Source organism: Camellia sinensis, chromosome 4, assembly GCF_055761805.1.
Source record: "Camellia sinensis isolate YWXY chromosome 4, ASM5576180v1, whole genome shotgun sequence".
Lineage (NCBI taxonomy): Eukaryota > Viridiplantae > Streptophyta > Magnoliopsida > Ericales > Theaceae > Camellia > Camellia sinensis.
The window spans coordinates 49210524-49223225 of NC_138964.1; positions in this window are offsets into that span (position 1 = coordinate 49210524).

Consider the following 12702-nt stretch of genomic DNA (forward strand, 5'->3'; position numbering starts at 1 on the left):
TCCAGGACTTTGGCAATTTTCAGAGAGACAGGGCAGTGTAAACAGAGGCAGCAATGCTATGGCAGCGAGTTTCCGGGCAAGGCGGACCGAGCATGCATCCTCTGCGCATCCCGAGGCAAAGGCTGTGGCTACCCTCTTCTTTCTTTTGCATCTTTTTTTTTTAATTAATTAGAAATTCTGTAATAATTTTATTTGTTTATTATTTGGGACTGTAATATTTATTTGGGCCCTCCGAGTGAGGGCAAATCTGTAATAAGTGTGTGTGAGTGTGTGTATGTCTTCCAACCTCACGTCTTTCTTCCCTTTTATTTACCTGCTTATGATGGTAGATTAGGGCATGTTTAATTTAGCATACCTTATGCAATGCATGCGTGCATTCATGCATTTGTGTTGCATGCATTAGGCTCGGTACATCACGCTAACTGCATTTGTACTTCAATTCCAAATTGAATATGTGATAGTTGATCGCATTTCACTTGCCATGCTTAGGTTAGCCGAGCCTGTCTAGATTGCATTTTTGCATGCGATGCATCAGCCATTCTTAACATGAACTAGGACATGCATATTTGCTAACTAGTTTATTGTTTTGGCACGGAGTACGATGTAAGTATTTATGTTTTAGCATCCCGCATGCGTGTGAGTGTTGCCATGACAGTATGCTTGCCATGCGGCTAAATGCTTACGTGAGATAAACTGTTTGAATGCCTGTGGGTGGAGGTTGGATTGCTTGAGTTGGGAAAACTCATTGAAATCCGTATTTTAGCCTACTTGCGAGTAGCAAATTCCAAGACATTTTTCCGAAACAAACGGATGTGCAATGCTTATTTCCAAATTAGGCAATCTAGTCTATACTTGTTTGCTGCGCGCATAACATAGTAATTCTAGGCTAACAATTGGTATAAGAACGCATAAAGTTTTCAAAAGTGGATATCACGGTTAGTAGAGGCCGGTCTTCGGACCGGGCGAAAGGGGGTGCTCATAGCTGACCTTCCCCGATCGTACCCAAGCTCCCGAGCCGAGACAACTCCGGTGATGACGGACATGTGGCCTTCGGCACCGAGTCAGGGTTTCCTAAATTCTCCCATTTTAAAATATTTAGGTGGCGACTCTGTATCTGGCAAAGCAGTCCATGTTTGGCACTACTTTTTCAAAAATCTGTTTTCTCAAAACGATTTGCCAGATTTGGACTCTTTGGTTCAGATTAAGAACCGCGACAACAAAAATCGCGAGTCCGAACTGTAGTAGCGGGGGCCCCCTCCGCGGGCGCGTCTACACCCGGCGATGATTGAAGATTTTTTTTAAGATTTGCATCCTAGACACTGGGCTAACACATATTTTAGGTATGAAACAATCTGCAAAATTGGGGAATGAAGGGTTATGGTATCATTTTTTTTGTGTAAAATGTTGTGTGAAGTGTCATGTTACAGGAAGGGGAAGGGGAGGGGGAAGGGGAAGGGGGTGTTGTAATTTTTTTATTCTTATTGATTTGTATATTGTTCGGCTGGAATTTTTGTAGTGGACAGCGTTACGACAAGATGTGTTTGAATTCTGCAGAGTCTCTCAATAATTGGATACGTGAGGCCCGTCATCATTTGATCACTAGGTTGGTTGATATGATAAGGGGTCAAATAACAGAGCAAATGGCGAAGCGCAGAGTCAAGTCTACCACATGGGTTGGCGTAATATGCCCTAAGATGAAAAAAAAAAAAAAAAAATTGGTTTAGGCGTACAATGACAATAGGGGTTGGAGTGTTAGCCATGCCAATGACGATGTGTATTAGGTCCATTCTCATCCATCGGTGTTAGTTGACATGGGGCGACATTCATGCTCTTGTTATGAGTGGCAGATAAATGGGTTTCCATGCTCGCATTCTGTTGTCGCATTTTGTTACAGCGGAAGAAACATATACAATTCAATTGATGGGTTTTACTTAATTGAAACATTTCGAGCTTCATATAGCGGAACAATATATCCCATTCCAACTATGGCGAAACCAGCATTCACACCTGATGTGTAGCGACCCCAAAATCCGTATCCGAAATTACTTTTATGTCCTTGTAGGTTAATGCATTTTAATTTAGTGATATCTGTTCGAATTAAGGAATTATCTGTTGAGTCACGGCTTTAAAATTTAAATTACCGACCTTTATGGGTTCAAAAATCAAAATTGAGTGTTTGGTTACGTTAATGGGAATTTTTAGAACTATTTGGGAAAATTAATTGAAAATCTAATTTGTCTGATTCGTTAATAGACGTTTGGGTGGTTAATTTTGTACTGCAAATTGAAGGCCTTATGTAGACACCCCATTTTTAACCGTCCTCAAGACTTGGACGTCATCGTTTGAACACTCGATGATCATCCATGCTCGTGTTCATTTTGAGTTCTCGGAGGTCTCGGCTACGCGACTTGCCTTAGGATCTCTCAACTTCTCTGTTTTGTGCTTGGTTGTGGACCAAGCACTTGTGTTTTTGCTTCTGAGGGAAGAGGGTGGCTTGTTTCCCATCCCCTCAACCCATCGGCCAAGGCATGAAGCCATCGGCCTTGTTTTCTTGCCATTGGCCAAAAGTGTTGGCTGATCGGCACTCTTTTTAGTCGATCGGCCCTTATGTTGGTTGATCGGCCATATTTTCTGGCCGAACCCTGGTCATCTGCTTTATGCAGATATTTTATGCCAGCTGTCACAGCTGGCATCCACAATTCCCCCCTCCATACACGTGTATGGAGGGATTTGCCCCTTGATTAGCTTGCTTAGGAAGCTTTAGAATTTGGAATTCTATAAGAGGGGAGGCCCTCCTCCCTTCTCAAGGGTCCTGAAAATCTGAGATATAAGATATATATATATCTCTCTATATATATTTGACCTCTCTCTTTTGTTTAGTGCTTGTTCTTGCTCTAAAGTGTAGTATTGTCTTACTATTGCACACAAACACCTACTAGAACACCATCCTTGGTTGTTGAGGTGCTAGGGAGTTGATGTTAGAGTTCTTGAGGTGGTTTTGATCAGAGAAATGTGCTGGAGCCTTGTTCTTGAAGGTGTTCTTCAAGCGTGAACATTCTTGCTTTAGATAACCCATTTTGGCTTAAGCTTTTAGCCCCTTTTGCTTATTATTTTAAGCTCAACTATAAACTACAATAAGTTCTATTTTTTCATGCTTTAGATCTTTGATTAAGGTCATTTTTGTGTTTGGGGTTGTTTACCCCCTCTCGGGCCTTGTTTGGCCTTGTTCTTGTGCTTTATTTTTAAGCTTTGAGATCACCTTATTTTGGCCTTCTCACCATTGAAATCCAGAGGGATTTCAATGGTGGGAATGGTGTTTTAAGCTCTCAAAAAGGAGAGGGTCATCCCCTCTCCTTGTTGTCTTGTATGCTAGTATAAATGGCTTATATTGGTAGCATGTTTGCTTAGCTTGTGTTAGCTCCATTTCAGCAAGTATTTGGTGTTATTTTACCATGATTTACCTCTGCCTAAAATTGGTTTAATGGCCTCTTACATGCTCCATATACTTGCCTTGCAATCCCCTCATTTGCCTTAATATGCATCTTGTGATTAGACTATCATTCTTGCATATTTTGGCTCAACTCCATGAAGCTTTTAGTCATGATTTGCCATGTGTAAGCTTTGTCTGGTGTTGTTTTGATCATATATGCCATGCTTTGTATAGCTACCATGTAATCTAGCTTGTTAGCTTTGAGTGTCCAAGTCCTAGCATGCTTTACTTAGGCCATTTCAGTGATTTGGCATCACTTGTTATGTTATTTCAGTGCATATAGTATGCTCATATACTTTCACTTATCACTTCTTTAATGTTTTAAAGAGTTGATGTTTTATGCCTCTTGAATGGATCATTGTGTATGCTTCCATGCTTAGGTCATTTGGATGCCATTTAAGTGGGTTTTTGGTCTTGTTTTACTATGCCATAACTCTATTTTTATTGGTTTATGTCATGCCATGTTTGGTTTTGATAGGTGTAGTGTAACACCCCTTTTGTAGCCTTGATGCCTCATGCTTTTGGCATTATGTTCTAGCTTGTGTAGTTTAGAGCATGTTTTTGGTCTTGTTTGGACCTGCCTTGGGACTATTTTAGCTCCCCTTGGCCCTTTGGGGCTTGTTTTTGCATAGCCACGGTTTGAGCTCCTTGGCTAGCCTTAAGTTTTAGGCTTTCTTGTATGGCTTGCTTGCTTTGTTTGGTTGGTTTGGTATCATTCCTAGCATCATTTCAGAGCTTGTAGTATTGTCATACTTGCATACTTTGTCCCTTTTTAAGTGTTCTTGAAAGTTGCCCTTTTATGCCTAGGTGATAGGCCATTACATGTGCATGCTTGTATGTGCTTTTGTCCACTATTTTTTAGTATTTCGGCCACTGATTTGGGCATGTTTGAAAGTAGCCCATTTTAGTTTAAGTCCATTTTATCATGTTGCTGCATGCTCGTTCCATTTTGCATGTTGTTGCATGCTATGCATGTTTGCATATTTAGGTTGTATGCATGTTGCATATTGTATGCTTGTATGCTCATGTTGCATTAGATTTGTATCATGCTTGAGTTGTTTGCATGCTTGCTTACATGTTTAGGTTGCATTGCATTATGTGTGCATTCCCTTGCCTCTTGATCAATCATCATAGAGGTTGGGGCCCCCTTATGTGTTTTTGTGCATTTCATTTGATATTGAATTGCACATTTGGCTCCTTTGGCCATCATGCATTGAAATGCGTGATTGGTGGTCCGAGGGTCGAGAACTACACTCCTTTGAGTCTCAAACATGATAAGGGGTGTAGCTGTGCAGACATTGTCTTGTAAATGTATTGCTATGCTCTGTTTGTCCTCTGCTGCAGCAACGGCAGCTTTTTGCAGGAAGAGATGGTCGATCAACCATATCCAGTGCCGATCAACTAACAACATTTGGCCGAGAGCCCTATTTTTGGTTGATGAACAGGTTACCTTGGCCGATGGCCCTATATTTTGGCCGATGACCTCCCACAGTGCCCACAAGGTGGTTCATAAGTGTCACAGAAGTTGGCACAATTTTCAGAGGTACAGAGCAGTGCAAACAGAGGCAACATGAAGCATGGCGATGGATTTCCGAGCGAAGCCGTCCGAGCATGCATTCATCCCTCGTCTCGAGGCCATTTCAGTGTCTTAATAACTTAGAATAGTTATAAATTTTAATTTGGTTGTGTAATTAATTAATTAGCTTGTTAGTTAGTTAATTAGATGATTTGTATTATTCTTTCGGACTCTCAGTCGAGAGGGCCAATTGATGTAATAAGCGTGCGTGTGTGTGATGCATGTCTTCCAACCCTCACTTCTTTCTCCCTTTTACTTACCTACTTTCAGTGGTTAGTTCTAGGGCATATTTCAATTAGTGTCCTTACGCTATGCATGTTTGCGTCATTCATCTGTATTGCATGCACCGGGCTCAGCGCATCATACTAACTGCATTGTATTTCAAATCCAAGTTGAATACATGTATCAAATTGTCGCATTTCATATGCCATTTTAGATTAGCCGAGCCTATTCTAGTTGCACTTTGCATGCGATGTATTAGCCATCTTGACATGAATTAGGATCATGCATTGATTACTAACTAGTTCTTTGTTTTGGCTCGGAGTACACTGTGAGTGTTTATGCTTTAGCATCTTGCATAAGTGTGAGTTTTTCCATGGCAGCATGCTTACCATGAGGCTAACCGCTTATGTGATATAACTGCCTAAATGCCTGTGGGTGAAGGTTGGATTACTTGAATTGGAACGATTCATTGAAATTCATGTTTTAGCCTACTTGCGAGTAGTAAACTTCAAACTATTTCCAAACAAATAGATATGCGATGCTTTGTTCCAAATTAGGCGATCTAGTCTACACTTGTGTGTTGTGCGCATCACATAGTAATTCTAGCTAATTAACCGGAATAAGAACGCATGTGTTTTTTCAAAAACAAGATATCATGCTTAGTACAGGCCGATCTTTGATCAGGCGAGTGGGGGTGCTCATAGATGACCTTCCCCAATCGTACCCCAAGTTCCCGAACTGAGGCAACTTTGGTGATGACGGACACGTGGCCTTAGGCACGAGTCAGGATTTCCTAAATCCCCCCAAAATAAAATATTTAGGTGGTGACTCTGTATCTGGCAAAGCAGTCCATGTTTGGCACCTCTTTCTTAAAAATCAGTTTTCCAAAACGAATTGCCGGATTTGGACTCTTTGGTGATTTATCGGTCTCGTATTTCACTTTGCGAGATTAGATTCAGAACCGTGACATTTAAGTTCGAACTGTAGTAGCAAAGCCCAAGGGCGCATCTACACCTTAGGGACTTTAGAAACCAGAACAGAGGACATATTTATGATCAGCGTAATTTTTAGAGTCATCTGAAAAGTTTAATTGAAATTTGATTTCGTACGATTTGTAAGGCCACGTTTGGCTCTCCCTATTGTGTTAAGCTTGTGTGTATGTATATTTATATAAATAGATGCCTTATGAGTTGTTGAACTCATCTCTTAGAACCAAAAATATCTAGAGGAGAGGGGGAAGCCACGTGAGAGGGAGAGGAACAAGAGAGTTTTAGAAGTGTTGAAGGAAAGCTTGGAGATGGAAGAGATTTAAAGGGCAAATTCAAGGATTTGAACTAAGGTATGTGAAATTCAACTATAATCTTGTAGATACTTCATCTATTGCATGGAATCAAGAGGAAGTATGAAGATTAAACCCCTAAATAAGCTAGGGTTTTGAGTTATGGTTTCTTAGAGTTAATAGGACCTTATTTCTTTTGAGTTTGTTTGATTTGAGTTTAATATGAAGAAATGGACATGAGATGGACTCTAGATTTTTCATGGAAACGGTTGAGTGAAGAAATCCAACCATCAATTTACTTGAAAATGAACTTTATGTTGAAAACCTTGAATTCATGGAAGTTAATATTTTGATTTTGGAATCAAAACAAGTTGATGCAATTGAGCTTGAATTACCCTTGAAATATGTTGGTTTATCATGTTTTAAAGAAAGATTATATGAGATCTTGGTTTGAATTTGAGTTTGAAAACTCACACTTTGATGAATTTTCGGACTATCTGATTTTGCCCAGACCGCACGAGCGGCCACGGGCACCGCATGAGCGGAACATGAAGAAAAAATGAGGTTTTCATTCTACTCTTTGGGCGCTCGAGCGGCCGGTTTTTCCGCTCGAGCGGATTTGGGCCGCACGAGCGGTCCAATTGGGCGCACGTGCGGCCAACCCTATTTCAACTTATACCTGGTAACTTCAAATAGGCATATCTCCTCCATCCGGACTTTGTTTTAGACGATTCTTGAGCCTAAAATCAAGCCCCGGAAGTCTAGTTTCTATTGGTCATGGTCTCACTCCCAAATTATAAGTACATAAATAGTTATGCCCAAATTAGTGATGATTGTTCACTTTCTGTTTAGCGGGTTTGTACCATTTCTTCATCTGAACCTTTTTCCTATCGATTCCTCCTATCTTCTGAGACATGGATTATAACCTATGGAGGACTAATGAGTTTAGAACCACCATGGATATTGATTAAGGAATAAGAAAGAGATTGGTTTTATTCTCATAATCTGCTATGTGCATTGTGTCTGTAGGTCAAGACGAGGACATCGTTCCACCGCTGTCAGAGACCTATCACTGTGAGTAATAGTAGTGTAACGATATGTTTCACTTACTTCCTGTGATTAGGACTTATGTATTGTTATTTGTGAATGGCCTATTCCATTGATATTATGCTTTGATTAAATTAATGGATATGATTAAATAATGGCATTGGTATGGACCTAAGGTCGTTCTGTCCCTATTAATAGTACTGCAGTGATACATGTGCCTTCTATTTATAGTTATTATTAATGTTCTCTTATACGCAAGACAACTACGTCGAATTTTAATAAACCATGGAGAAATTTATGTGCACTATTGTGTAATGGTATTCTTATGAATCTGGGATTATTCTACTTTGCTAATACTCGGCCTAAGGCCGTTCTGTATAATCTGTTGGGCCTGAGGCCGCTCTGTATAATCTGTTGGGCCTAAGGCCGCTCTGTATAATCTGTTGGGCCTGAGGCCGCTCTGTATAATCTGTTGGGCCTGAGGCCATTATGATGTAAATTGGTTATGATTCATGGCCAGAGGCCAAGGGAGGTAGTGTACATGTCGATGTTCTACCTACCCTATAATGTGTGGACAGTTGTCGTTATGTGGGCTTAAAGTCGTTCTGCATCATATCTTGGCTTAAAGCCATTCTGCATCATATCTAGGCTTAAAGTCGTTCTGTATCATATCTGGGCTTAAGGCCGTTTTGTATCTTATATGGGTCCGAGGCCGTTCTGTATTATATGTGGGCCTGAGACCATTTTAAAATATGATTATAAATAAGATCCGTGTATGGTTTGATATGTATATTTACATTCCCTAAGTCTATGCTCAATTAATTAACCTCCTTACATTGCTATTATTCACTGAGCTTTGCTCAATCCGTTTTTATGTATATTTATGTAGGTGAGCCATCGGGGATCGACATTAGAATTGTATTGAGATCCGTCTGTTTGCCAAGCTACCTAGGGTACGCCTCTGTATCGAGGCCTTAATTTTGATTACTAGGAGCTATGTAATTCATGGAGTCATATGTAAATGTGTGTGAGATCTACATAAATTCTATGATTATATATGTATATTTGGAAGTGTATTTAAATGCTTAAATCGAATTAGGCCATCATGTATGCACAAGCTCAATGGATGTTGTCTTTTATTAATATTGCTTCCGTTTAAGGTCCCGTATGAGGTTAGATAATGTCACGACCCGAACCCGCCGCTATGGGTTAAGGACATGACCGGCCAGTAATCCTGTGATTACATATGGCCTCAGACCGAAACAAGGTGACTAATCAGAGTAAAGGGGCCAAACGGAAGCAAAAATTTAAAAACTTTGTCCATAGAGCCGTGCTTATATGCACATCAAACAGACCATACTCAGATACGTTAATAACCCACATCAAAAGTACAGTTTCCCAAAATTCATTACAGACAGGATCATCCAAAACGAGTCAACCTATGACAGACTATTTATAGATATACATAAAGTCCTTGCCGGCAGGACAAAATATAATTACATAGCAAAAAGGCAAGGATAGGTCTCAAGAGTGAGACGCAAGGCTGACTTCCTCAAAACTTGGATTTTTCCTAGCAGACTTCACTAGGGCTGGGTTTGGACTTCCCTTGGCTCACCTACAAACACATGAATGAGCGTGAGCGATAGCCCAGTGAATAATATCAAATACAGAAGTCATATAAACAATATGTAGAACAATATACTCCAAACGGCCTTGGGCCCAATTCATATTCCTACTTAACATATGTACATTTATACAAAGTTTAGATCAAGTGACTGTAGTTCTAAACATATTGGCCTTTGGCCCATTCTGATTTCCATCTACGTCAAAACGGCCTTCGGCCCATTCATTTATGTCAAAACGGCCTTCGGCCCATTCATTTATATCAAAACGGCCTTCAGCCCATTCATTTATATCAAAACGGCCTTCGGCCCATTCATTCATGTCAAAACGGCCTTCGACCCATTCATTAATATCAAAACGGCCTTCGGCCCATTCATTAATATCAAAACGGCCTTCGGCCCATTCATTAATATCAAAACGGCCTTCAGCCCATTCATTCATGTCAAAACGACCTTTGGTCTAATTATTCATTCATGTCAGACCTTTGTCCACAATCCCAATTAGCAACTCATAAAGCTTATAAGGGAATACACAATTGGACATTGATAAGCTTTCAAATATTGATATTACTCACAGTGATCGCCTTGTGGATTTGCCCTGGAACTTGACACTACACATTTCATGAGCACAAAAGGTCACTAACAGTGCAATCCGTTCTTTAATTCACATATCTCTCTTTAGGCTTAATTCACATTTCATTTGCTCATTTACAATGCCTAACATATGCCTAAGAGTGCTTACAAGTGAAAGAGAACGGAAAACAGAACACAGAATGCATGAACGAAATTTCAGAAAACAGGGTCCCCGCTCGAGCGTGGACTTACCCGCTCGAGCGGACCCAAGAGGCCTGCAAAAGTACTGGTTACCTCAAAACTACGCTTGAGCGCGAATTAGGGAGCTCGAGCGGAAGGCTCATCTACAAAAGATCCCCGCTCGAGCGTGAAATATTCTGCTCGAGCGAACAACCAACTCTGCAAAAAGTGCTGGGAGCACGAAATTTACGCTCGAGCGTAGTTTCTCCCGCTCGAGCGGGCCTCAAAATTCTGGAAAACCCAGAATGTGTTCTTGAGCTCAAATTCGGCTTCCAACCAACATATCTTGCATGCAATGACTCAAATCTCAAATATAATTATACTAACATGATGTAAACCCCAAATCACAACCCAATGGAGCTCAATTCACAAATAATTCACATGCATGCCCCAATCTCCCATCAAACTCATTCTAACATAATAAATTTATACATTCAAGTTCATATCTTCATAAATTGTACATGCATGTGATGGATTGCCACATTCTCAACTTAGACAACACAAATGGTGATCAAGACATGAGTTTCAACCAAAACTCTACATGAATCATGTATTTTAAGCTTATACATGTTATTTCAAAACATTTCCTTACATGCATGCATATATCAAGCTTTAATCCAACAAAACCAACCCAATTTCATTTCAATCTTACTTTTGATCACCCAATTAGCTTGAACACACAAAATTTACAAACTAAAATCCAAGAATTACTCACCTAGGAGCTTGATTCTCACAATCTATGATTAAATCTTGAATTAGACTTCCAACCTCCAAGTTCAAGACCACAATTGCACAATCCCTCTCTCTCCCTCTCTATAGTCGGCTCTCCCTTCTCAAATTGAGTCCAAGAATCAGTCAAAATGAGCTAAAAGAGAGGAATGAGGTGTAGTGCTCAAGTACATCAAGTCCCACTAAGTCAATATAATAATAATAAGGCAATTGGGCACCAATCCACCAATTTCATCGATTTAATCTGACCCGAATCAATTTTTCAATTAAATTTCACCGTAGGCTCTAAAATTATGCCAACCACAATAGCGTAATCAATTCCGGGTTCTGTGGCCGATAAGGCCTTCAATTTAATTTCCAAAACAGATTATTCAGACAGGTATTCCTACGGTGAACAGATAAGACTTCAAAATCACAAACATTCACATAATGGCACATAAAATCATGTTAAATACATAATCATACTCAAATTAAGGACCAATTAGAATATTACGGGACAGGGGTATCACAGATAATATTCTAAAATTCTGTTTTGAGGCCTATGTACAAGCCGGTCATGGACCAAACTTTTAGGGGCAGGTTTGGGTCGTGATATGATGATTACATGATAGTGCCGCCAAAAGTGAAACGTCCTCCTAGAAGACCCAAACATAAGCTGATTCCATCAAATGGTGAGGTAGTCCAGTGTATTTGGTGGGGACAGTGTGGAAAGTTTGGCAACCACAACAGGAAGACTTGCAAGGAACCTATGTAGATGTGCGACACTGTAGACACCTCATTTTTTACCGCACTTAAGACTTGGATGCCACCGATTGATCACTCGATGATGAAAGTTGTGATGTGCAAATGTTCGATTTCTTTAGCAAGAAGAGATTTTAAATCCTAACCTTACACCCCATTTTGGACCAAACCATTTTCACCAAAACTATTTTAGACCTTAAAACCCTCTCTTTCAAAATATTTTTAAAAATTCTTCTACGATGTTCCGAAGCTCGCATTTCGTTAAAAATTGCACTTTTCGTTAAACCGAGTAAGAACAAAGTAGAAATAAATGGAAGAGAGCTGAACTCTTTCAAAAATATTTTAAAACATCTTATTTAGAGGTTTGGAGTTGAAGAAAATTGGAGGAGAAGGAAGAAACCTAGTTAGAGAAGAAGTTGGGCATAAACTGTTAAGAGAAAATTGAGCAGCCTTTACTAAATCAGGTCTATCCTTTTGTACACTTGGACTTAAGTTGTGAGGCCATCACCATTGGAAAGTGGACTTCCAGGGCTTCATTTTACACTCAAGAATCTCCTAAAGCTGAGTTCAGATGAGGGAGATATGGCTGGTTAAAGTTAGGAATCAATCCGATTAAGCCAAAACTGAGCAACCTTCACTAAAATAGGCATATCTCTTAGAACATTTAGAATATAGATGTGAGGCCACTTCCAAGAAAGGAGTCCAGATGAAGGAGATATGTCCATTTGAAGTTGGGCCTGGAAGTAGTTTTTTGATGGCCGACAATCCACACTTCTGGCCGGTCGGCCACTGGTGAAAAACATAGATATTTTTGGCCAGCTATCCCCCACAAACTCCATCTGTTCAAGGCTTGATATTTTCAACCTGTTAGGTTGTTTTTCTATATATACCTGGCCAAACCTCTTGATTTAAGGTTCCAAAAAATTCCAAAAGCTCTAATTCTTGGAATTCTCTCTCTATCTCTATCTTGCAACCTATACACCTTACCCAAAAAATTCCTAAACCATTATTGAAGCTCTCCTTGCTGAGATTGTTGAGTCCAAATTTCAGCCCTTGAGAGTGAGAATTGGTTGGTTTGTGAACAAAAGTGTTATTTCTCTTCAAGAGGTATAATTTTAAGCACCTTTGCACTACTTCTTTTCTTGCTTTTCTTGCTAATTTAGAAGTGTTTTTCAAGTGTGTT